Source organism: Mauremys reevesii, linkage group 14 (genome assembly GCF_016161935.1).
Source record: "Mauremys reevesii isolate NIE-2019 linkage group 14, ASM1616193v1, whole genome shotgun sequence".
Classification (NCBI taxonomy): domain Eukaryota; kingdom Metazoa; phylum Chordata; order Testudines; family Geoemydidae; genus Mauremys; species Mauremys reevesii.
In genome coordinates, this window is record NC_052636.1 from 20,241,702 (window position 1) to 20,257,154 (window position 15,453).

The 15,453-nt window shown below is 48.7% G+C and overlaps 1 pseudogene; it reads right to left on the reverse strand.

Moving 5' to 3' along the window:
• LOC120381541 overlaps positions 1-15,453 on the reverse strand; it is a 682,838-nt pseudogene that overhangs the window by 121,245 nt on the left and 546,140 nt on the right.

The following is a 15,453-nucleotide window of genomic DNA, read 5'->3' on the forward strand; positions in this document are numbered from 1 at the left end:
CAACCTGAGCAAGGCCACAACAGTGAACCAGAGCTAGTGCCTAGGCCAAGCTGTTCTGAAGGAGGCAACTCAACCATTTTCTCTCTGCTTCCCTTGGCAAAGTCTGACTGAGAAAACAGAATTCCCCAAACTGAAAATTTTCTGCTGAAAAACCACTACTAGTCTGTTTGGGGACTTTGGTTTGAATGTACTATTATTATTCTCTTCTGATTTCTGAATCAGTTTTGTCATCCAGGTGTGTTTCCAGCTGTTGAGTTGTGGGGGAGAGAGGCTAACTCATAATGTCTCTACCCCCCTTTCATAGTTTCTTCCAACTGGCTAGGAAGTACCTTTGCTAGGATGTGAGTCAAGCAGTGTCCATTGTCGCTGTGCTATCTCGGAGAAGTCTGCATTGTACCCGGTTCCTGGGATAGTCCTTGGGAGTGTGGATCCCTTTAATGGGCCAGCAGCGAGTCTGGCTCCTCCCTTGTCACACCTGAAAGGCTGGTGGGGGGCATTTCCCAACCTCATCTCAGTAACACACACAGAGCAAAACTTCCCAGCTAATGCTACACACACAATCCAACACAATATTAATGTTCAACAGACCAAGACTTTTGAAATGACACCTCACCAGGCAGACTTTGTACAAACCGTATCATCATTATATGAGACTGGTGAATATGGGGCTTCCAGGGTGCTGCTCTGAGCACAGCGAGCCACCCCTGGGCTGACATTGCAATGGAGATGTGCCCTTAGAGTCCATCTCTCCTGGGATAAAGATGGCAGCGTGGCTGGCCTGGACCATCTGACCTCATGAAGCTAAAGCTGAGAGGCTAAAAACTGTGGTGCAGATATTTGTGTTCACACTGAAGCCTGGGTTCGGAAACCCTCACCCCTCGGGGGGTCTCAGAGGGTGGGCTCAAGCCCATCTGTCTGCCCTGTAATTTTATAGTCTTGCAGCCCAAGCCCCATAACCCTGAGTCAGCTGACCCGGGCTTTGAGACAGGTGCCCTGGGTGTGTTAATCGCAGTGTAGACATAACATTAGGCTACTTCTCCAGTGCAATGAAACACCCATGACTGGCCCGTGTCACGTTAATCAGGGTCATGCGGCTTGGGCTGTAAAGTTGCAGTGTCCGTGTCTCGGCTCAGGCTCAGTCCCCTGCTCCAGGAGCCCAGAAGGTTGGGAGGGGGTTTAGCAAGTGGAAATGGTAAAACCGCAGGGGAGTATTACCCTGGACTCATGGCATTTCTCCATTGGTCTGTCTGCTCTGGGGCAGGGACAGAAACACGTCCTGCTGCTTTTGTTATTTCAAAGGGCGGTTTAGGATTTTCATTCTCAGACATGGTGCACAAAACAGGACTCCACCCTCGGCATAAACTAAACGAGCTGCCCACAGATTCTGGCAGCCACAATGAGCATTTGGTGTGAGAGCTCAGACCTGCCCCTGTCCCAGAGGGACGGGGTCATCTGAAAGGGGACTGGACCACTGACCTATCAGCTCCTAACTCCCAAACTTTCAGTAACTCTATCCTCAGTGCCTGTGAGTGTAATTTAAACCATAAGAAAAACCACACTAGGCTAGACCAAAGGTCCATCTAGCTCTGAATCTTGTCTTCTGACAGAAGCCAATACCAGGTGCCCCAAAAGCAACTCAGTAAGGTACCACTGGAACTTGAACCCAGGATCTCCTGTATACAAAACAGTGGTTTTAGTCAGCTAAGCCATGGTGCCTACAGTTGCTGAAGGGATCATGTCTGCACACACCTGACTCTCTGCCAACCTCCATCTGGGCCTGACAAGCTTTGCTGGTGTTTGGATTCAGTTATGCAGAGGAGCAGGTGAAGTTTTACTCCCAAGGTTCTTTGGACAGGTCTACACTACAAAATTAGATCGGTGTAACTACATTACTCAGGGGTGTAAAAAATTTACCTCCCTAAGCAATGCAGTTATATCAGCCTAAACCCGGTGCAGATAGCGCTGTGCCAACAGGAGGGCTTCTCCCATCAACATAGCTTGGGGAGGGGCTTGGTTAGTGAAGATGAAGAGAATAGGTGGCCCATGGCTCTTGCATTTGGGGAGGCTGGGTGTGAGCGCTGGAAGCTCCCTGGAAGTGGGGGGCCCATTGGTGCCCAGACCATGTGTAAACGGGTGGTACTCACCCCTGCCACGCCTCCTGTTGGTCGGTCCCGGAATGTCCCTCGGTCCGGCCCTGGAGCGCCCTCGGCAGGCTGGTGACCCGCCTGTTCTCTGGCCCCGGCGTCCCTCCCTGGACCCGGTGCCCCCTATTTATGGTTGGGTCTCCCCCTCCCAGGGGAACCCCACGCTACTATCCCCGCCTTGCCTCAGTAGTGGCTACTGACAGTCATGGTCTAGCCCCACATCCTGGGGCAGACTGCAGTATCAGCCCACTCATCACAGGCAAAGGGGGTTTGGACCTGCTGCTTTGTCCTACCCCTGGGTTGCCCTCTGCAACCCCCAATACCTATTGGCCCACTGCTAGGCCGCAGCCTGGGGCTTTCCTGGCTAGAGCTTCCCTAGCTCCTCAGTCTGTCCCCCAGCCCTGCTTCCCTCAGGTATCTAGCCTCAGCCTTTAAGCAGCCAGGCCCATCTCTCTCTGAAGCAGAGAGAGACTCTGTCTGGGCTCTGGCTTTCCTGCCTCTTATAATCCCCAGGGCTTCAGTTTGGGGCGTGGCCCCAGCTGCAGCCACTTTCCCCATCAGTGCAGCCTCCAGCTAAAAGCCCCTTCCCAGGGCTGTTTTAAAGCCCCACCAGGCGGGAGCGGATAGCCACTCTGCTACACCATGGCATTACCCCCCACCCTTCTCTCTCTGTGAAGGCCCCACCTGTGCTTCCCCCCTTGCTCCTATTTGGCCACTTCCCACCCCCGCTCTTCCTCTTTGGCTGAGGATGGCTGAGCCACCTTTCGCTCACTCCTCTCCTCCCCCAAGGCCTTCCTGCCTGCTGCTCGTGCCTCTCCACCCCCTACCACACGGTCTGCCCACCAGCTGCCACCGCTCTGACCCATCCCTGCAACCCACCCTGCCCACCACCCACACCTCTCTGCCTCTCCCCTGAGACCTGCCCTGCCCACTGCCCCCACCTCCGAGACCTGCTCTGCCCACCGCTCGAACCTCTCTGCCCCTCCCGAGACCCACCCTGTCCACGTCTTTCTTCAGTCATCTGTTGTTATTCCATGAAGCATCAAGAATGGAATAAAAAGCTGAGTTTACTCCAGGGTGAGGCAACAAAGAAGCCACCAACCCCCCGGCATTGCTGCTTTAGTTAAAGTGTTTAGTTAAAACAGCTATTGAATGTCCTCCCTATGCCCCTTTTGTCACCAGAGCACATCCATGCTAGCAGTTCGTGGATGGCAACAGAGAGCAGTGCACTGTGGGCAACTATCCCACTGTGCAACTGGCTGCAGGGTGTTTTGGGAAGGGTTTGCAATGCCTCATGGACTGGTACAGCATCACATGATGCAGGTTTCTCTATCCCACCGTTCCACAGGCATCTTACTAGATTGCCAGCTGCTTTTCAACTGCGGTGTGCGTGGCAGGGTAGAGACTGTTTGTGTTCCGGGGAGAGACAGTGTGTGTGTTGGGGAAGAGTGAGTGTGTTGAGCTAGGTAGGAGCAGATCATTATTATCCCTACTTGAAAGAGGGAGAAGCTACATCTGAGAAAGAAGAATTGACTTGTCTTAGGTCACACGGCCAGTCAGTGGCAGAGTTGGGAATAGGACCCAAGAGCCCTGATTTTCAAACTAACCATCGGATCTTGAATTTCAGACATTGAATGACCTGAATAAAATGCTCTCAGATGAGCTCCAGACCAACAACAATGCACAGGAATTATAATGCAAGTATTTGAGGAGAACTGCAATGTTAGAGAGAATCATGAACTGCTCAGAGACCATTAATGCATAGAAGCAGCAAAAACCATCAAACACAGAACTGGTTCTGACTTATTTCCTTGGTCTTAAAAGAGACCAACAAGGACCTGAGTCTCCTCCTTGTCAATAACCCCCTGCTCAGCCAATCAGGGTAGAGACTGAGGCTGAAGGTTCTCACCAGAGAGCCCAAAGGATGGCCCAGGTCACTTGTGGGGAATCACTGCCCGAGCACTATTTCAGCCCCCCAGTTTTGGGTGGACCTCCCACAGTGGGAGCTGCAGAGCACTCCCCCGCCACACACACACACACACACACGCACACACCCCTTCTGGTGTTGGGAGGAGAACAGGAGAAAGGACAAAAGAAGCAAGAGACGGAGAGAAAGGGAGGGAGGGAGGAGAAGGTGAAACAAAAAGGACAAACCCTAATGTCCCCAGTGATTCTAAGGGACAAAAACCCAGGTGTGCAATAAAATTCTGCCTCCTTAAGCTGGTGTTTTCCATGCCTAGAATTCAACTCTCACCAGATGGATCAGACTGAACAGGTTTCAAACCTCCAGGAGGCTCTTACCTTCTAAACAGGGACGGCTGTTTTCTAGTAAAATCACTAAAAGGGAAGGAGAAAACTCGAAAGAGGTTCCTCCTGGCGCTCACGTCTATGAACCTGAATACTCTCTCAGTCCTCAAAGACAGACCTGGAGAAGGAGACTTGCTGAAGCAAAGCCACAGGGGTCTCTGAGGTTTCCCTGGCCCCTCGCCCCTGTCCTGCCTGGCTGATGTCAGCATCTCTCTGTGAGGTCACCACCTCCCCACCACCTTGGACCAATAGGCTGAGGTCCTGCAAAAGGCCTTTGTGATGTCACTGCCGCACCCCTACCTTGCTGTGCTAATGTCCTGCCCCTGGCCAGGCACTTTGGAGGTTTGAGCTATTCCCTGTGGATCACCCCACTCAAGGAGCGTTCGTTCTAGGCAGCAAGCCGGCTAGACAGGAAAACATCAGATGCTGCTCCCAATGCTACACTCAGTTTTTCAGAAATTAGTCGACTTTATGGCCAGAAGAGACCATTAGAGCATCTAATCTGACCACCTGCATATCACAGGCCTCCTGTATGACACAAGAGCTACTTTGGGGCAAACACATTCCAGAAAGGCATCTAGTCTTCATTAAATGACATCAGGAGATGGCGAATCCACCACTTTCCTTGGTAGCTTGTTCCTGTGGTCAATCATCCTCGCTGTTGAATATTTGTGCCTTTGTTGTAATATGAATTTCTCTCTTTTCACCTTCCAGCCATTGGGTCTTGTTAGGCCTTTCTCTGCTAGATTCAAGAGCCCTTTAATACCCAGTCTTTTCTCTCCATTAATGCACTTCAACACTTCAGTGAAGTCACCTTTCAATCTTCTTTTGATAAGCTGGACAGGTTGAGCTCTTTCAATAGCTCACTAGATGGTATTTTTCTCCAGCCCTCAGGACATTTGGTGGCTCTTTGCTGCCCCAGCTCCAGTTTCACAACATCTTTTTCAAATGAGGACACCAAAACTGGAGGCAGTATTCCAGTCTCAGTCTCACTGATGCCATGTCACCTCCTGTGATGTTACTGACATAATCTGTAACTGTATAGATCACCATTGCGACCGCTGTTCTATATTTGCAGACAATATTGTAGAAAGGTTGTCGTGTAAGGGGTCTATGGAGAGGTTCTGATTGGCTGATTATAATGATGCCATCTCTAGATGTGTATCATTTTTGCAGTTGATGTTATAAGTATTGGCTCTGTTCTGTCCATATTTCAAACTTGTGCTCTGCTTCCGGGGAACACCGCAGATAAGTTGGTGTCAGTTCTGCCTAGCCTGCTTGATGGCCCATTAAGGACCATTAGCTACACAATCGACCCACTGAGAGAAGGCAGATACGCCTTGTGACTCAGCAAGGTCTGCAGGGACCTGCCTATGGACGAACTCTAAGGTTTTTCTACGCCACGTGCTGGATAGAGTGTCCTTGGGACAAAGAAAGCAAAGACCACATGGCAAGAGACTAGAAAAGGCTGATGCCTCATCTCCATCTTGTCTTCAGTCCTGCTTCATACCTCTGGAGGGACTTTCATACAAACTGAAGCTCTAGACAAAGGACTGAATTACCCATCCCAGTGGGGGATGTACTCCAGAGACTTGATTTGAACCTGCAGTTTATTCCATCACTGCTACAAGCCTGAACCAACAACTTTCCCATTACTGTATGTGAAGTGTTAAAATCCATGTGCATTTTATATAACAACCTGGTCTATGGATTGTGCCAGCTCTTTTCCAGACCCGAAGTCCAGACTATGGTCTAGCCCACTATGACTCTTTTGATGGTTTAAATTACACTCACAGGCACTGAGGATAGAGTTACTGAAAGTTTGGGAGTTAGGAGCTGATAGGTCAGTGGTCCAGTCCCCTCACAGATGACCCCATCCCTCTGGGACAGGGTCAGGTCTGAGCTCTCACACCAAATGCTCATTGTGGCTGCCAGAATCTATGGGCGGCTCGTTTAGTTTACACCTGAGGGTTGAGTCCTGCTTCGTGCACCATGTGTGAGAATGAAAATCCTAAACCGCCCTTTGAAATAACAAAAGCAGCAGGACGTGTTATTGTCCCTGCCCCAAAGCAGACAGACCGATGGAGAAATGCCATTGAGACCAGGGTAATACTCCACTGCCGTTCTACCTTTTTTTTTTTTAACTCCCTCCCAGCCTTATGGGGTCTCAGAGCCCGGTATTGAGCCTGAGCCGAGATATCTACACTGCAAATTTACCACCCACAGCCCAAGCCCCGGGAGCCTGAGCTGGTATGGGGCAGCCCTGGGTGTTTCATTGCAGTGTGGACATAAGCCTATTGTGTTTCATTTCTTAGATTCTGCTGCCATCGTGTGGCCATTTCCTTCCCCTCCTTTCTGTCAAAAGGGCAGAGCCCAGTTCCTCCAGGGAGAGGACATCTTTCTTCTTTCCTTCCTCAACAGCCCCCTTCCCTGGAGAGCCCTTTGCTGGGGAACAGCCATTTCTGAGGATTAATTTCATATTAATGGTGTTGATCTATAGATTTTACAGCCAGACTAGATCACTAGGTACCTCTGCTCTGACCTGATTCAGAACAGAGAGCAGAGAATTTTACCCAGTGACTCCTACATCCACCCCAAGATCTTCTGGCTGAACGAGGAGGGTTCATTCAGAAAGTCATCGTGTTTGGGTGTAAAGGTTTGAAATGATGGGGAAATTGGCCCCTCTTTCATGTTTAAATGTTGTAACTTCTACACCTAGACTGGGGTGGCCAACCTGAGCCTGAATTTCCCAGTGTAAGTGCCAAACCTGCACCTTTGTATGCAACTACTGAGTCAATTGTGAACCTTCCCATCATTGTCCTTTGCTCTTAACCCTGAGGCTATTGCCCCATCATGGGGCCATTTCTCGCCTCTCTTTCATACAGAAGCACAATTTTCTTTGCACAGACACAGGAACAGCAAGATCTTTCTCTGTCCCTTGTGCAAAGCAGGGGGCCAAATTCCATGGAAACAATGGACAAGCAGGGGGCTCTGGGCACATTCAGCCCTGGCCGTGAGATGTTCTCTCCCCTCTTTCTTTATGCTGCTGCTGCTATTTCATGGATTGTCTGGGATAGGGAAAAAGCTGAGTTCACTCCAGGTGGAGGGGAAAAGAACCCTGAAAATCTCAGGACCCAACCCTGCTACCAGGATCACTGAGGTGCTGGGAATCTGCCTGGGAAAGGGACTGTGTGAATTGTCAAGGTGGGGAATGAATAACAATCTACAACTAGATCCACCTCATTAACCACCGACACAGGCTAATCCTGCTGCCGATAGAAGGGAAACTGGGAGCCATTCTTTGCTGTTCAGCCATGGAAACAGTGACCCAATTGCACCGCAGTGAATGTGCTGGGGAAATCTGGAGTTTACAGGCAGGTGGAAATGCCTAGCAGATCCTAGAAACACCTGGAGATCCCCACACCACTTCTGCCACTAGGGTGAGGTGTTGAGCTGCTCACAGCATCCCCCACCATGACCTTGCAGCAGGGGATTGCCACACCCCCTACCCAATGCAGGGGAGATGGCTGAGTGTATCTCTGCACCCTGAGACCAGGGCAGCCACACTCTGTGCCCCACACATAGAATCTGGCCCTGCTGAAAAGTGACCCCTATGAACAAGTCACCTCCAGGAAAGCAGGATTGGTCCTCAGAGAGGGGAATGGGCTTCTTGTGAAGCTTATAGGTCACTGGATGCTCTGGAAACAGGAGGGCTCTGAGTGTAACCCATAGCAAACACAACCTGCTAGGGGATGTAGCTCAGTGGCCCTGGGTTCAATCCCCAGCATCTCCATGATCATTTTTTCACCCTGCTGCTTTGCTCATGCCCAGAGGGGATATGGCCCACCAGTCTCCCTGCACCAGTTTCAGTCCTGCTCAGTGAGGGGCAAGCGACAATTGCATGGAAGGTCTGGGGGGGTTCTGCTCCTAAGTCACCTCAGTACATTTAAGATTCCCACCCGCTGTGCTGCTTGGGACAAGGGTAGATGAGAAGGGCGAATCCTCCAGCACTGGAGGGAAAGGTCCCATCTGCACAGCCTGAGAGGCAAGGAAACAGAGGGGCAGGGTAGAGAGAGGTCAGTGATTTACTCCCAGCAGGGGACACTGTCTTTTTGAGTATCAGAGGGGTGGCTGTGTTAGTCTGGATCTGTAAAAGGTGACAGAGTCCTGTGGCACCTTCTAGACTAACAGACGTATTGGAGCATGAGCTTTCGTGGGTGAATCCCCACTCCGTCAGATGAATGGAGTGGGAATTCTGTGCCTGGCTAGCCAACTACAAAAGCAGTTTCTCCTCCCTTGGTGATCACACCTCAACTGCTAGAAGAGGGTCTCATCCTCCCTGATTGAACTAACCTCCTTATCTCGAGACTGCTTCTTGCCTGCATATTTATACCTGCCTCTGCAAATTTCCACTACATTCATCTGATGAAGTGGGATTCACCCACGGAAGCTTATGCTCCAATACATCTGTTAGTCTGTAAGGTGCCACTGGACTCTGTCTTTTTGAGGCGAGTGCTGCTGGCTTGGGATGGTGCTGACGATGGATAGAAAAAAGGCTGGAGTCAATGGCAGATGGGAACACAGAAGGGGAAGGGGAATGGCAGCCCCACAGAAGGTCCTGGGTGCTCAGATGCCCCCAGTTATTGCACCCTGGCCTATCCTAGAGAGAGAAAAGACATAGAGGGACTCAGCCCCCCTACAGTGATCCCATGGACAAGAACCTGGTTAGGAGTGGGGTGAAGGTTCCCTCTGGGCAAAGGGGAGCTGAAATCCCTCCGTATCCTGGAATTTAAGCAATGAAAGCTTCAAACCCTGCACGGGTGTGGGCTGAGGTGCATCAGCAGAAGATTGGGCTGGACAGGGGTGGCAGGTTTGTATAATTGTTGGTGGTGCTCAGAATGGGACCAAGTCCTGCCCCACCTGCCACACACACCTGCCTAAGGCTCTGGGAAGGAGTTTGGTTGTGGGAGGGAGAGGGGTTGGGCTCTGGGAGAGTTTGGGTGCAGGGTCTGGGCTCAGTCAGGGGTTGTGGTGAAGGAGGCACTGTGGGGAGGCAGGCTTTTGGAGGAAGTTTGGGTGCAGGTGTGGGGTCTGGGCTGGGGTTGCAGGAGAGGGTGAGGGGTGCAGCATTTATCTCGGGCATCTCCCGAAAGCAACCCGCAGCCCCTAAGCTGGAGGGCCGGGGGCGTCTCTACGCACTGCTACCCACAGACTCCACCCCCACAGCTCCCATTGCCACAGTTGGCAGAGTTGGCAGTTGGGGCGGGGGCAGCATATGGAGACCCTCCACCCCAACAGTTCTTCTCACAGCTGGCTGATGGGGGGCAGCAGGGGATCTCCCCAATCTGGGGGAATCTCTCTGTGCCCCACTGTTAGTTCTCCATCCTGTCTCCCCCTAACCACGCACACCACTCCCCTCCCCCTTATCAGTGTTTTAGAGAGACCCCTCCCTCCCTTTATGGGATACAGACTCTCTGTGACAGAGACTGACTGGGGCTCCTCTCTGCATGGCCCCAGTGGGGAAGGAAAGAGACTGGGGGAGGGGGAGAAGATGGGCAGAAGGAGTCTAATGGGGCAAAGCCAGAATAGAGGAGATTTTCTTCTTGTTAAAATGTACTGGAGTCTCATCGCTGAAAAGCCGCATCTTGAGTTAAGTTTGAACCAGCAGCCTTTCAATTACCAGGCAAAGGTGTGAACCACAGAGACTGATAACTGCCTGCTTCCCAAATGTGTTTAAAAAACATCTTCAGGGGTGCAACTGGTTAGTGCAGAGGGGCCACCTGTTGGGGTTATGAGTTCAAGCTTTCTCTCAAGCCCTTGTTTCTCTTACCTGTGTAGTTTGTTTTGCCTAATTCATATACAAAGTGCTACACTAGAAAAAGGAGAGTAAGTTCTAAAATGTAGAGGCGGGTGCATACTTTAGAAACATCCCCCCTGTGCTGCCATTAGTTCCAGCAGATTGTTCACTGGAAGGGCAAATTGATTTCTTTGCTGCTGAGAAAGATGCCAGGACATGTCTGTGGGCACCAGATCTCCCTGCTTCTTCCAGCTCCTTCCCTGCTCCAGTCACTGCTGTAGGAGGATCCTATATGCACTGAGCCTAAACATTTTCCTGGGCCTTCTTAGCATAGTTGGCAGCATGTCAGTCTCATACTCAGTAGGTCCTGAGCTCACACCTCAGAAAAGACAATGGTTTTCTGCTCCCTGCTTCAGATTTTCTAAAGGAAATCAGAGAAAAGAAGCTATAGGAGAGTGGTTCCAAGACACACTAACACACACAGATTTTTCTAAGGCATTAACTTTTCCTTCTCTGTGGAGTTTGTATTCTCCATAGAGCACAATAAAACAAAAACATGCAAGTCTAAGACTAATACAGTATGAAACTCAATACAGATAAAATCTCACCCTCAGAGATCTTCCAACAAGCTTCTTTTGCAGACTAGACTTATTTCTTGTCTGGGCCCAATCTTTGCACCTGGTATAGTCCTTGTTTCAGCTCAGGTGGTAGCTAGGGGATTTCTCATGACTGCAGCCACCTTTCTTCTGTTCCACCCCCTTATACAGCTTTGGTACAAGGCAGGAATCCTTTGTCTCTCTCCTGGGGAAAAGCCCCAGGTTTAAGATGGATTCCTGTACCAGGTGACATGGTCACATGCCCTGTGAGACCCCAAGCCTTCATTGTTCCTGGCCTGACTCACAGATGGTGCAGGACAGAGCCATCTCCAGTCAATTGTCCTGGTTAATGGGAGCCATCAGGAGTCCAAACCACTATTAATGGCCCACACTTTGCATCATTACAACAGGACCTCAGAGTTATAGCTCATATTTCTAGCTTCAGATACAGGAATGATCGGTTCATACAAATAGGCTGAACACACACAGTAGATAATAAGCTTTGTAATGATACTGCACAAGAGACCTTTTGCATGAAGCATGTTCCAGTTACATTATATTCACACTCATTAGCATATTTTCATAAAATCATCAACATCACAGCAGGGAAAGGGTTTTACTGCGGCACCTGGAAGCAGTTGAGTTTCATGTCCAGGCTCTGCTATGAGTTCCTCCAGGTTTCCCATAAGCACACAGGGCCCTTAGCGGATACTCTCAATACAGGAATGGCCCAGATACAATGAAGTGATGAGAATTGCATTTTCCTTTTTAATTTTTGAATTTCCAATGACATTTCTGTTTGTGATTTCGTTTTGCTTCATATAACTGTGTTTTCTCAGGAACTTGATATATACCAGGCTAACTAACAGCTAATAACGGGAGACTTCCAAGTAGGGCGTGGGTGAGCGGAAAAGAACTGTAAGAGATGCTGGTTTTCAACCTTGTGTTAGATAAGAATAGAATGCAGATTGTAGCAGAAATTGCTGAGAGAAGTAAGCTATCAGAAAGGAATATGTACAAACAAAATGCAGTTGTTGCTCCTTACTGTATGTCGCAAAAGGTATAAATGCTTGCCTTGATTGTTTATCTAACCGAGACCTACCTCGGGAGGGGAAACTCTGCCTGTCTGTACTCTCCCGAATAACTGCAGTTGCTCGAAATAAATGGCATAATATAACAACATTTAACATCCCTGTGGTGGGAAGAACATCTCAACAGCCCAACGCTGTGGCATTTAATTTCAAAAAGGGGAACTATACAAAAATTAGGGGGTTAGTTAAACAGAAATTAAAAGGTACAGTGACTGAAGTGAAATTCCTGTAAGCTGCATGGACACTTTAATGACACCATAATAGAGGCCCAACTTAAATGTGTACCCCAATTTAAGAAACACAGTAAAAGAAATAAAGAAGAGCCACCGGGGCTTAACAACCATGTAAAAGAAGCAGGGAGAGACAAAAAGACTTCCTTTAAAAAGTGGAAGTCAAATCCTAGAAAGAAGCATAAAGATTGCCAAATTGTAGGTGACTAATCTGAGGAACTGTCACAGACTTAAGTGTCACTAGAGCAGGTTTTGGAATTAATTGATAAACTCAACATTAACAAGTCACCGGGACCAGATGGCATTCACCCAAGAGTTCTGAAAGAACTCAAATGTGAAGTTGCGGAACTATTAACTATGGTTTGTAACCTGTCCTTTGAATCGGCTTCGGTACCCAATGACTGGAAGTTAGCTAATGTAACGCTAATATTTAAAAAGGGCTGTAGAGGTGATCCCGGCAATTACAGACCAGTAAGTCTAACATCAGTACCGGGCAAATTAGTTGAAACAATAGTAAAGAATAAAATTGTCAGATACATAGAAGAACATAAATTGTTGGGCAAAAGTCAACACGGTTTCCGTAAAGGGAAATCGTGTCTTACTAATCTATTAGAGTTCTTTGAGGGGGTCAACAAACATGTGGACAAGGGGGATCCAGTGGACATAGTGTACTTAGATTTCTAGAAAGCCTTTGACAAGGTCCCTCACCAAAGGCTCTTACAAAATTAAGTTGTCATGGGATAAAAGGGAAGGTCCTTTCATGGATTGAGAACTGGTTAAAAGACAGGGAACAAAGGGTAGGAATTAATGGTAAATTCTCAGAATGGAGAGGGGTAACTAGTGGTGTTCCCCAAGGGTCAGTCCTAGGACCAATCCTATTCACCTTATTCATAAATGATTTGGAGAAAGGGGTAAACAGTGAGGTGGCAAAGTTTGCAGATGATTCTAAACTGCTCAAGATAGTTAAGACCAAAGCAGACTGTGAAGAACTTAAAAAAGAGCTCACAAAACTAAGTGATTGGGCAACAAAATGGCAAATGAAATTTAATGTGGATAAATGTAAAGTAATGCACACTGGAAAAAATTACTCCAATTATACATAAAATATGATGGGGACTGATTTAGCTACAACAATTCAGGAAAAAGATCTTGGAGTCATCGTGGATAGTTCTCTGAAGATGCCCACGCAGTGGGCAGAGGCGGTCAAAAAAGCAAACAGGATGTTAGGAATCATTAAAAAGGGGATAGAGAATAAGACTGACTATATTATTACCGTTATATAACTCCATGGTATGCCCACATCTTGAATACTATGTACAGATGTGGTCGTCTCATCTCAAAAAAGATATACTGGCATTAGAAAAGGTTCAGAGAAGGGCAATTAAAATGATTAGGGGTTTGGAACAGGTCCCATATGAGGAGAGATTAAAGAGGCTAGGGCTTTTCAGCTTGGAAAAGAGGAGACTAAGAGGGAATATGATAGAGGTATGTAAAATCATGAATGATGTGGAGAAAGTAGATAAGGAAAAGTTATTTACTTACTCCGATAATACAAGAACTAGGGGCCACCAAATGAAATTAATAGGCAGCTGGTTTAAAACAAATAAAAGGAAGTTCTTCTTCATACAGCGCACAGTCAACTTGTGGAACTCCTTGCCTGAAGAGGTTGTGAAGGCTAGGACTATAACAGGGTTTAAAAGAGAACTGGATAAATTCATGGAGGTTAAGTCCATTAATGGCTATTAGCCAGGATGGGTAAGGAATGGTGTCCCTAGCCTCTGTTTGTCAGAGGATGGAGATGGATGGCAGGAGAGAGATCACTTGATCATTGTCTGTTAGGTTCACTCCCTGGGCTGCTTCTGCTCTACAACTATAATTGTCTTCTTACACCAAAATCACTAACTTGAGCACCCAATTCCATGTACAGTCCTAGTGGATCTAAGGCACAGGTAACTTTTGCCTCAGGGTAGCTTGTTGGCATCAACCCTCTCTCCCCCACCTGGAGCTGATGAAATTCCTGGCTGGAGGGACACACGCTCCTACAAGTCAAAAGGAAAGGAGCTGATAGAAAAGATCACAGGACTGACCCCAAAGGAGGGTGAGCTGCAAAAGGCAGAAGCAGGCAACTCATCTGGCAGAGCTGAGAGACCACAGAGAAGATGGTGCAAAGATCACTATATTGGAATTAGCAAATGTGATTTTTTTTAAAAGAAATCTTTGGGAAGCCCTAATAAAGGCATTTCTTACAGTTCTCTCCGATTTGGATTTTCTGATATCTAATAGGGAATGACATCTGATTGAAGCCTTTCCCAAATGCAGAGCATGTGTAGGGTAGCTCTCATGTGTGGATTCTCTGATGTGTGACAAGGCTTGAGCGCTGACTGAAGCTTTTCCCGCACTCAGAGCACGCATAGGGCATCTCCCCTGTGTGGATTCTCTGATGTCTGATAAGGTGTGAGCGCCGACTGAAGCTTTTCCCACACTCAGAGCACGTGTAGGGCGTCTCCCCTGTGTGGATTCTCTGGTGTGTGATAAGGTGTGAGCGCTGACTGAAGCTTTTCCCGCACTCAGAGCATGTGTAGGGCGTCTCCCCTGTGTGGATTCTCTGGTGTGTGACAAGGCTTGAGCACCAACTGAAGTTTTTCCCGCACTCAGCGCACGTATAGGGCGTCTCCCCTGTGTGGATTCTCTGATGTGTGATAAGGTGTGAGCGCAGACTGAAGCTTTTCCCGCACTCAGCGCACGTGTAGGGCGTCTCCCCTGTGTGGATTCTCTGATGTCTGATAAGGTGTGAGCTCCACCCGAAGCTTTTCCCGCACTCAGCGCATGTGTAGGGCGTCTCTCCTGTGTGGATACTCTGATGTCTGATAAGGTGTGAGCGCTGACTGAAGCTTTTCCCGCACTCAGCGCACGTGTAGGGCTGCTCTCCTGTGTGGATTCTCTGATGTGTGATAAGGTTTGAGCGCAGATTGAAGCTTTTCCTGCACTCAGCGCATGTGTAGGGCGTCTCCCCTGTGTGGATTCTCTGATGTCTGATAAGGCTTGAGCGCAGATTGAAGCTTTTCCCGCACTCAGCGCATGTGTAGGGCGTCTCCCCTGTGTGGATTCTCTGATGTCTGATAAGGCTGGAGCGCCGACTGAAGCTTTTCCCGCACTCGTGGCATGTGTAGTTTGTCTCTTCCAAGTTGATTCTCTCATGTGTAATAAGGTCTGAGAGGCTACTGAAGTTCTCCTCTGGCCTCTGCTGAGTCTCAGAGGCTTTTACTGTTTCTCGGAGTGCACAACTCC